This window comes from Triticum urartu, chromosome 4A (genome assembly GCF_056163025.1).
Source record: "Triticum urartu cultivar PI428250 chromosome 4A, HENAU_Tu73, whole genome shotgun sequence".
Classification (NCBI taxonomy): Eukaryota; Viridiplantae; Streptophyta; class Magnoliopsida; order Poales; family Poaceae; genus Triticum; species Triticum urartu.
Window position 1 is genome coordinate 378,018,045 of NC_141876.1, and position 10,461 is coordinate 378,028,505.

A 10,461-nucleotide genomic window follows, 5' to 3' on the forward strand; every position below is an offset into this window, starting at 1 on the left:
CCATCATACCGGTATTATGTTCCTTGATTTTGCGTTCCTTACGCGGTTGGGTTATAATGGGAACCGCTTGACAATTCGCCTTGAATAAAACTCCTCCTGCAAGGCCCAACCTTGGTTTTACCATCTGCCACCTAAGCCTTTTTCCCTTGGGTTCCGCGGACTCAAGGGTCATCTTTATTTTAAACCCCCGGGCCAGTGCTCCTCTGAGTGTTGGTCTAACCTGCAAGCCGCCGGTGGCCACCAGGGGCAACTCTGGGTTGGCCTACCAGAAGTTTGGACAATCCGGTGTGCCCTGAGAATGAGATATGTGCATCTCCTATCAGGATTTGTCGGCACATCTGGTGGCTTTGCTGGTCTTGTTTTACCATTGTCGAAATGTCTTGTAACCGGGATTCCGAGTCTGATCGGGTCTTCCTAGGAGAAGGAATATCCTTCATTGACTGTGAGAGCTTGTGATGGGCTAAGTTGGGACACCCCTGTAGGGTTTTGAACTTTTGAAAGCCGTGCCCGCGGTTATTGGAAGATGGGAATTTGTTAATATCCGGTTGTAGAAAACCTGACACTTAACTTAATTAAAATGAATCAACAACGTGTGTAGCCGTGATGGTATCTTTTCGGTGGAGTCCGAGAAGAGAACACGGTCTCGTGTATTGCTTGAACGTAAGTAGTTTCAGGATCACTTCTTGATCTTTCTAGATTCTTGACCATGATTTGCTTCTCTTCTCGCTCTCATTTGCGTAAGTTAGCCTCCATATATGCTAGTGCTTGCTGCAGATCCACCTCACTACCTTTTCCTACCCATAAGCTTAAATAGTCTTGATCGCGAGGGTGTGAGATTGCTGAGTCCCCGTGACTCATAGATTACTTCCAAAACCAGATGCAGGTGCCGACGATGCCAATGCAGGGGACGTGACCAAACTCAAGTGGGAGTTCGACGAGGATTCGGGACGTTACTATGTTTCCTTTCTGAACGATCAGTAGAGGAGCCCAGTTGGGGCGATCGGGGATCTATGCATTTGGGGTTGTCTTTATTTTGGTTCCGTAGTCAGACCATGATTGTATTCTGGATTATGTAATGCTATATTTATGTATTGTGTGAAGTGGCGATTGTAAGCCAACTCTTTATCCCTTTCTTATTCAGTACATGGGATGTGTAAAGATTACCCCTCTTGCGACATGCCTACTATGCGGTTATGCCTCTAAGTCATGCTCCGACACATGGGAGATATAGCCGCATCGTGGGTGTTATAAGTTGATGCAAAGTAGCTCTCGTAATATTGATGTTTTCAGGGACTTAGAATTTCACTAAGTCATTTCCCTACTGTTATTTTTATGCCATGTATTCATGTTGCTTCAGAGAGATCCATGCTTCTTTTGAGTATGTTCAGTAAGGATGATTTGGACATATGGTTATGCTCTATCCATCCATGCCACTGTTTGCATTTATGGAGTAACCTAGCATGACTCAATCTTGCTCTACTTTTGCTATAAAATGTTCCTGGCAGATTGTTTACGTAGTTAATCAATTTTGCCAAGGTTGTTGTAGTTGATCCATGCATGCTATGAGATTGTTGTTGCCATGGTTAGCTTCATAACATGTCTTCTTACTATTGCTATGATTATATTGTCATGCCATGCCTTGTGGTGAGTGAATCGAGCTCGCAAAGATGTCTTCATAATTCTGTTTTTGCCATGTCTAGTTTTCTGCTAAGTCTGAATCTATTAACGAAACTTGCTATGTTTACGTGGGTTCCATCATATCTTCTGATCCTTTTTGGCTCATGGTCAGTAAGGGACTTTTGTTATATTCTTTGAGTAGATTCATGCCATGCCTTTGTTTTCTATTTGTTCCTGTAGCATGTTCTTATCTTGCTCTAAACATTGCTTCCTGATGTTAATTCCTGGCATGTTGTTATTTTCACCAAGTCTGTGATGCTGATATCTTTTGTACTTTTTCCATGCTTGTTTGAACCTGCTCTTGTGTGATTTATGTAACACCCCGGATGTAATTTACCTTATATGTTCTCCAACCCTTGCCGTTTCCGGCGCTAAGTTATTTTATTTCCTCGGGTTTGGGTTTTTGTCTCCGTGTGTTGTCGTCATTGTCATGCATCTCATATCATGTCATCATGTGCATTGCATTTGCATACGTGTTCGTCTCATGCATCCGAGCATTTTCCCCGTTGTCCATTTTGCATTCCAGCGCTCCTATCTCCTCCGGTGGTCCTTTCTACCTCTTTTCGTGTCTGGGGGTTAAACATTTCCAGATTGGACCGAGACTTGCCATGCGGCCTTGGTTTACTACTGGTAGACCGCTTGTCAAGTTTCGTACCATTTGGACTTCGTTTGATACTCCAACGGTTAACCGAGGGACCGAGAAGGCCTCCTGTGTGTTGCAGCCCAACACCCTTCCAATTTGGTCCATAACCCACCAAAACCCTCTCCATCATCTAGGCCGTTCGATCACGATCGCGTGGCCGCAAACCACACCTCTTTTGGACTCTCCTAGCTCCCTCTATGCCTATATATAGGTCTCTCCCCGAAAATCCCGGGTCTCTTCCCCCCTAACCCTAGCAAACTTCCCCGCCGCGAGCCGGACATGTCCGCCGCACCGGACACCGCAGCCGCCGCCACCCCGCGGCAATAGGGTGCTGCCATGTGGCGACGTCGGCCGTCCCCGCGCCGAGGCCCGCCGAGCCCGACTCGGGCCCCCGCGGCCCATCTGCTCCCTCCGCCGCCGCGGTTCAGCGCCGCCTCCCCGCCTCCTCGCCCAGGTCGCCGCCGACCGCCCGGAGCCGCCGTGCGCCATCGCCGGCCTCGCAAGCTCCGGCGACGACCGCCCGCACCCACGCCGCGCCCTGCTCCGCCTCGCCGCCCTCGCCGCCTAAGAGCTCCGGCGAGCCTCCCCGCGTCTCCGGCCGGTCCAAGTCCGACGACTCCGGCCGTCCCTTCCACTCCGGCGACCTCGAACTCCGGCGCCGACCATCCTCGAAGTCCACGCCGCTACAGTGCTCCCAGATCTGGATCTGAGATCCACTCGGTTGACTTTCCCCGAAACCCTAATTAAATTGCGTTTTTCATCATACCGTAACTCTGCATCCATAGCTCCGTTTTGCGCGTGTAGCATATCAAAATGTTCTCCTCAGAGAGTACATCATTTCATCTCATCGCATCATTTTCTTTTGAGCTCATCTTGATGCCCGAAATTCTGTTGGAAGAGAGCTATTTGAGTTAATTGTCAGATCTGCTGCACCAAATAGCTATTTGTCATTTTTGCCATGATTATTGTGTGCATGATATGCTCCTGAGTTCTACATGAGTTTTGTTATATGCCATGCCATCTTTACAGAGATGCTTACCATGTATTTTTGTGATATGTGTGGTGACTAGCACAAGTTTGCAAAGTAGTGCATTCGTTAATGCTGATTTCAGGGACTTAGAATTTCACTAAGTCCTTGATCTGATTTTATCAATATGCCATATGTTCATGTTGTTTCCTAGTGATCCGTGCCTCTTTTGAGGATGATCAGTAAGGATGATTTGTTAACATTGTGGTGCTCTATCCATCCATGTCATTGTTTGCAATTATGGAGCACCCTAGCTTGAGTCAATCAAGCTCTACTTTTGCTATTTCATGAATCCTGGCAGATTGTTGACTCGTTAGCGATTTTGCCGAGGATGTTGTTATTGACCGTGCATGCTATGTTGTTGTTCTTGCCATGTCTAGATTCTATGATATGTATTATTGATGGGTGTATGCTTAGTTTGTCATGCCTTGCTCTGTAGTGAGTGCATCGAGCTCGTAAACATGCCTATTCGTTAACAGATTTGCATGCTCCAGTTTTTCTCTAAGTCTGTAACCTGATTATGTTTATGCCATGTTCACATGCTTGCAATTGTATTTTCTGATCCCTTTTGGCTCAAGGTCACTAAGGGACTTTTGTTAAGTGCTTTGAATAGCTTCACCTAATGCATTGATTTGCCATGTTAAGTTCCTGTAGCATATAGTTTTCATGCTCCAAAGTTTGCTACCTGATGTTAAATTCCAGACTTGTGTTAATTTCACTAAGTCTGAAACCTGTTTATCATTTGCACTTTTGCCATGCTTGTTTGAACCTGTTAATGGATGAATTGGCCGTAGCTCAGTGTTCATCTTTTGTCAAGCATCATGAATGGATCTCTGCAATGTATTTTGTTGTCATGTTTGAGTGCTGTAGCATAATTATCTTGATGCATTTAGATGGCTACTTGCTGTTTATCGCAGACCGTTGCCATATTTGTTTTGCTTGCCATTTCCAAAACGTGCATCCGATTCCGGTGATCTTTATATCGATTTCAACCGAAATCACCTCACCTTTACAGTGGCACTCTTGGATTTCCAAGTTGAGGCCAGGTTCAATCATTCCTTGTCAAATCTTGCATATGCATCACATATCGCATCCCGCATTGCATACCATGTTTGCATCATGTTGTCCGAGCTTTTGCACGTGGTTGATTGTGTTCCTTTTGCTTGTTTGTCTTGTTTGGGTAGAGCCGGGATACGAGTTCGCTAACGAGGAGCCCGTTGAGTTTGCTTACGAGGATCAAGTCAACTCTGACAACTTTGCAGGCAAGATGATCATACCCTCAAAATCACTTCTATCTTTGCTTGCTAGATGCTCGCTATTTTGCTATGCCTATTCTACGATGCCTACCACTTTCTTATCATGCCTCCCAAATTTCCATGTAAAACCTCTAACCCACCATGTCCTAGCAAACCGTTGATTGGCTATGTTACCGCTTTGCTCAGCCCCTCTTATAGCGCTGCTAGTTGCAGGTGAAGATTGGAGATCGTTCCTTGTTGGAACATTGTTTATTGTTGGGATATCATTATATTATCTTGTTATCTTAATGCATCTATATACTTGGTAAAGGGTGGAAGGCTTGGCCTTTTGCCTAGTGTTTTGTTCCACTCTTGCCGCCCTAGTTTCCGTCATATCGGTATTATGTTCCCGGATTTTGCATTCCTTATGCGGTTGGGTGATAATGGGAACCCCTTGACAGTTCGCCTTGAATAAAACTCCTCCAGCAATGCCCAACCTTGGTTTTACCATTTGCCACCTAGCCTCTTTTCCCTTGGGTTTCCAGAGCCCAAGGGTCATCTTTATTTAAACCCCCCTGGGCCAGTGCTCCTATGAGTGTTGGTCCGGCCGAGCAGACTGCAGGGCCACCTCGGGGCAACTTGAGGGTTGGTTTTACTCGTAGGATGTCTCATCCGAGTGTGCCTTGAGAATGAGATATGTGCAGCTCCTATCGGGATTTGTCGGCACATTCGGGCGGTGTTGCTGGACTTGTTTTACCATTGTCGAAGTTGTCTTGTAGAACCGGGATGCCGAGTCTGATCGGAATGTCTCGGGAGAAGGTTTACCCTTCATTGACCGTGAGAGCTTGTGATGGGCTAAGTTGGGACTCCCCTGCAGGGATTTGAACTTTTGAAAGCCGTGCCCGCGGTTATGGGCAGATGGGAATTTGTTAATGTCCGGTTGTAGATAACATGAACCTTAATTTAATTGAAATGAATCAAATGTGTGTGTTACCGTGATGGTCTCTTCTCGGCGGAGTCCGGGAAGTGAACACGGTGTTGGAGTAATGTTTGCCATAGGTTGTTCTATAGTTGTTCGTTCGTGCTTTGCCTACTCTTCTCGCTCTCTTTTGTGAACAGGTTAGCCACCAGATATGCTAGTCGCTTGTTGCAGCTTCGCATATTACCTTGCCTTACCTATAAGCTTAAATAGTCTTGATCGCAAGGGTGCGAAATTGCTGAGTCCCCATGACTCACAGATTACTTCCAAACCAGATGCAGGGAGCGATGACTCCGTTCCAGATGATGCGCTTGAGCTCAAGTGGGAGTTCTACGAAGGCTCACGCCGTTACTATGTGTCTTTCCCTGATGATCATTAGTGGTGCCCAGTTGGGGCGATCGGGACCATGTCGCATGTTGGGGTTGATCTTTTATTTTGGTACCGTAGTCGGACCATGAGTGCATTGGATGATTGTAATGTTATTTATGTATTTGTGTGACGTGGCGAGTGTAAGCCAACTATGTACCTTTCCCCTATTATCTATTTACATGGGTTGTTGTGAAGATTACCTTACTTGCAACATTGCTTTCAATGCGGTTATGCCTCTAAGTCGTGCTTCGACACGTAGGAGATATAGCCGCATCGAGGGCGTTACAAGTTGGTAATCAGAGCCTTCCCTGACCTTAGGAGCCCCCCTGCTTGATCGAATTAGCTAACATTGTTGAATCCAGAAAATTGTTTTGAGTCATTTAGGAATTATATATCGGAGAGTTAGGAATTCTTTTTACTCCCCAGTCCCTTCATCGCTCTGGTAAGGCATCCTGACGTAGATTTTTGACTCTTCTCTTCTCAAATTTCACTAAATTGTTTTTTAGGATCACGCGGGTATCTTGGAATCGTTCCGATGGCTTTGTGAAGAGAACATTGTTCTTGGTGCCTCCTGTCATTTAGGGGTTGTGGCAGTGTCCCGGGGAGTTGAGCTCCGAGGTGTTGTCGTCACAATTTTATTGTTGCAGTTCTGGAATACCTGAGTTTAGTTTCGCCGACATCGAAAATCTCTTTTATGTAGTTGTTGGTGAGATAACCTCGACGCCACCCAGTAGTGGGGCGGGAGTTCGGGAGTATTGCCATAACTTGTATAACAGATGCTTTTCGAAGGTTGAGGTAGACGATTTCCGAAGTTTTTCTTGGTTATGTGTTGAAGGATGGATACAGCTGGATGTAAGATTTGCTAGATTTGGGTGAGATATTATGCTTCCCCTGTATCCCCAACACCTGATTGCTTAACCGGAAAGGTTCGGGAGTTTCATAGGTGGGAATTCTTGTAGCTCTAGTTCTTCTTCCACGAATATTTAGTTTGAGATTGGGTGATCCTTACCGAGTATTCGTTCTTGCTCCATACCTTGTTGGTTTATTCTTCTACCTAAATTCTAAGTGGCTTCTCAATTTATGGATATGTGACCATTTCAATTGGAATGCATTCGTTCATTTTGTTCGGATGTGAAGACTATATGTTGCAATTTCAAGCCGTTTGATTCAGCTTCAATATTTATCTATCAGTGTGCTAATGGATGTCAACCTGTTCAGGATGGCTCCTCCAACGCGCATGACTCAGAATCCTGATCTGCCACCACCACCTCCGGAGGCATGGCAAGCTGTGATGGCCGCTACCAATGCAAACACGCAGCTGATCATGCAACTTCTTCAAGAGCGCAACCAAGGGAACCAAGGCAACAATCAGAATCACTTTGCTACACTCAACCAGTTCATTGCTAACCAGCCAAAGACCTTCAGCAATTGTGTTGAGGCAACAGACGCTGTTGATTGGCTCGTGGACTTGTGCAAGCATTTCGAGTGCAGTAACGTCAGGCCTGAGGACTTTGTCAAGTTCGCTTCCTTCCAACTCAAAGACCAAGCTGCAGAATGGTTTCAGCAGTACAAAGATTCCAGAGGAGGCCGTGTGATTACCTGGGATGAATTCCGTCAAGACTTCAAAGCTCATCATATTCCTAAGAGTGTGGTTGAAAGCAAGCGTGAGGAATTCCGCAATCTGAAGCAAGGCTCTATGTCTGTCTATGAGTACAACAAGATGTTTCAGAAGCTCGCCCGCTTTGCTAAGCAGGATGTCCCTAACGAGAAGAGCATGATATACCAGTTCAGGGGTGGTCTCAGAGAAGAAATCCAGCTAGCTCTTGTCCTCTTTGAGCCCATGAGGTACGATGAGTTTTACAACATGGCATTGAAGCAAGAGTGTGCTCAACTAAAGTGTGATGCTTCCAAGAAGCGAGTCAGAGATGCTACTCCTTCTTCCTCAACTCAAGTGGCTAAGCAGCAGAAGTATTGGCTTCCTCCTCCTCCGTTCCATCAGCCTTATCAGCAGAAGAGCAAAGGTGGCAGTGGATCTTCCCACCCACCCAACCCTGGCTTTCAGAACAAGACTTCGTCTCAAGCTCCAAGATCGAGTGCTCTGTATCACCGTCCACTTTCAGAGGTCACGTGCAACAAGTGCCAACAGAAGGGTCACTATGCCAACAAATTCTTCAATCAGAGGCGTCTCCCTCCTCCTCCTCCTGTGAGATCGGCAAGTACAGCTATGGTCAAGCATAACCCCAAGCACGCCAAGGTCAACTTGATGAATGCAGCTCAGGCAGAGGACTCATCAGATGTCATCATGGGTAACCTTCCTGTTAACGATGTTCCTGCAAAAGTACTTTTTGACACTGGTGCATCGCATTCTTTCTTGTCATTCCCATTTGCATCGAAGCACAATGTTGATACTGAGGTTATGCCCAAAGTCATGCAAGTTGTTTCTCCCGACAAGCTTTTGACTTCTAGTTTGATTGCTCCCGATGTCTCTATCACGTTGGGCGACTACAAGTTTCTGTCCTCTCCGGTGGTTCTTGGAAACTCGGATATTGATCTTATTCTCGGAATGGATTGGCTTTCTAAGCACAAGGCGCATCTTGATTCTGCAGCCAGGCAGATTCAATTGACTCATTCGTCTGAGGATGTAATTGTCTTTGCTGCTCGTGATGATACCATCTGTCTGTTTTCTCTCAATGAGAAGGGTGAACTGGATGCCATCTCTCAAATTCTAGTCATCTGCGAATATCAAGATGTCTTTCCAGAAGAGCTTCCAGGAATACCTCCGCATCGGCTAGTTGAATTCATCATCGATCTTGAGCCTGGCGCGGAACCGGTTTGCAAACGTCCTTACAAGCTTGGACCTGAAGAGTTGAAGGAGCTGAAGAAGCAACTCGATATTCAAGAGCGAATGGGTCTCATCCGACCTAGTTCTTCTCCGTGGGGTTGTGGAGTACTTTTTGTGAAGAAGAAGGATGGAACGGACCGACTTTGTGTTGACTACCGTCCATTGAACAAGAAGACTATCAACAACAAGTACCCACTTCCCAACATCAATGAGCTGTTCGAACAACTCAAAGGTGCTCAAGTATTCTCCAAGCTTGATCTCCGTATGGGCTATCACCAGATTCGAATCCGTGAGCAAGATATTCCCAAGACGGCTTTCAGAACAAGCTATGGTTCATATGAATACACGGTCATGTCTTTTGGCCTCGTCAACGCTCCGCCGACTTTCTCTCGCATGATGAACTTCATCTTCAACGCCTACACAAATGACTTCGTCTTGGTCTACCTCATTGACATTCTGGTCTTTTCGAAGAACAAGGAAGATCATGCCAAGCACTTGCGTTTGGTGCTCGATAAGCTCAGGGAACATCAGTTCTACGCCAAGTTCTCAAAGTGCGAGTTTTGGCTCGATGAGGTTCTTTATCTTGGGCATATCATCTCTGCCAAGGGCATAGCGGTGAATCCTGAGAAGGTGTCTGCAATTGTGAATTGGGAACCACCTCAGAATGTGAAGCAACTCCGCAGCTTCCTCGGTCTCGGAAGCTACTATCGAAGGTTCGTTGAGAACTTTTCAAATATCGCGAAGCCTCTTTCAAACCTTCTCTAGAAGCACGTCAAGTATGTTTAGTGTCCGGAATGTGACATCGCTTTCAACACTTTGAAAGAGAAATTGGTCACTGCTCCAGTTCTGACTCCTCCTGATGAATCCAAACCGTTCGAGGTCTTCTGTGATGCCTCTCTTCAAGGCCTTGGTGCAGTGTTGATGCAAGAGAAGAAAGTTGTGGCTTATACCTCTCGCCAGTTGAAGCCCAACGAGAAGAACTACCCCACTCATGACCTCGAGTTGGCGGCAGTTGTGCATGCTCTTTTGACTTGGAGACATCTCTTATTGGGAAGAAAAGTGGACATCTTCACTGACCACAAGAGTCTCAAGTACATCTTCACTCAGCCTAATCTCAACCTCAGGCAGACTCGTTGGGTCGAAATGATTCAAGAGTATAATCCGAGTATCGAGTATACTCCAGGCAAGGCCAATGTGATTGCTGACGCTTTGAGCAGGAAGGCTTACTGCAACAGTCTGATTATCAAGCCTTACCAACCCGAGCTTTGTGAAGCTTTCCGCAAACTCAATTTGCAAGTTGTTCCTCAGCATTTCCTCGCGAACCTTCAAGTCTCTGCTACTTTGGAAGACCAGATTCGTGAGCCTCAGCTTATTGATGCTATGGTGAAGAAGGTGAAGATTGGGATTGCCAAGAGTCAGTCCAAGTACAAGTGCTACCGCCTTGATGACAAGGACACTCTTTTCTTCGAGGATCGTATTGTTGTGCCCAAAGGTGACCTCCGTAAAGTGATCATGAACGAGGCTCACAATTCTCTCCTCTCCATCCACCCTGGGAGTACGAAGATGTATCAGGACCTCAAGCAGGCTTATTGGTGGACTCGAATGAAGCGCGAGATTGCTCAGTTCGTGAATGAATGTGATGTCTGCAGAAGAGTGAAGGAAGAACACCAAAGACCAGCTGGTCTCCTC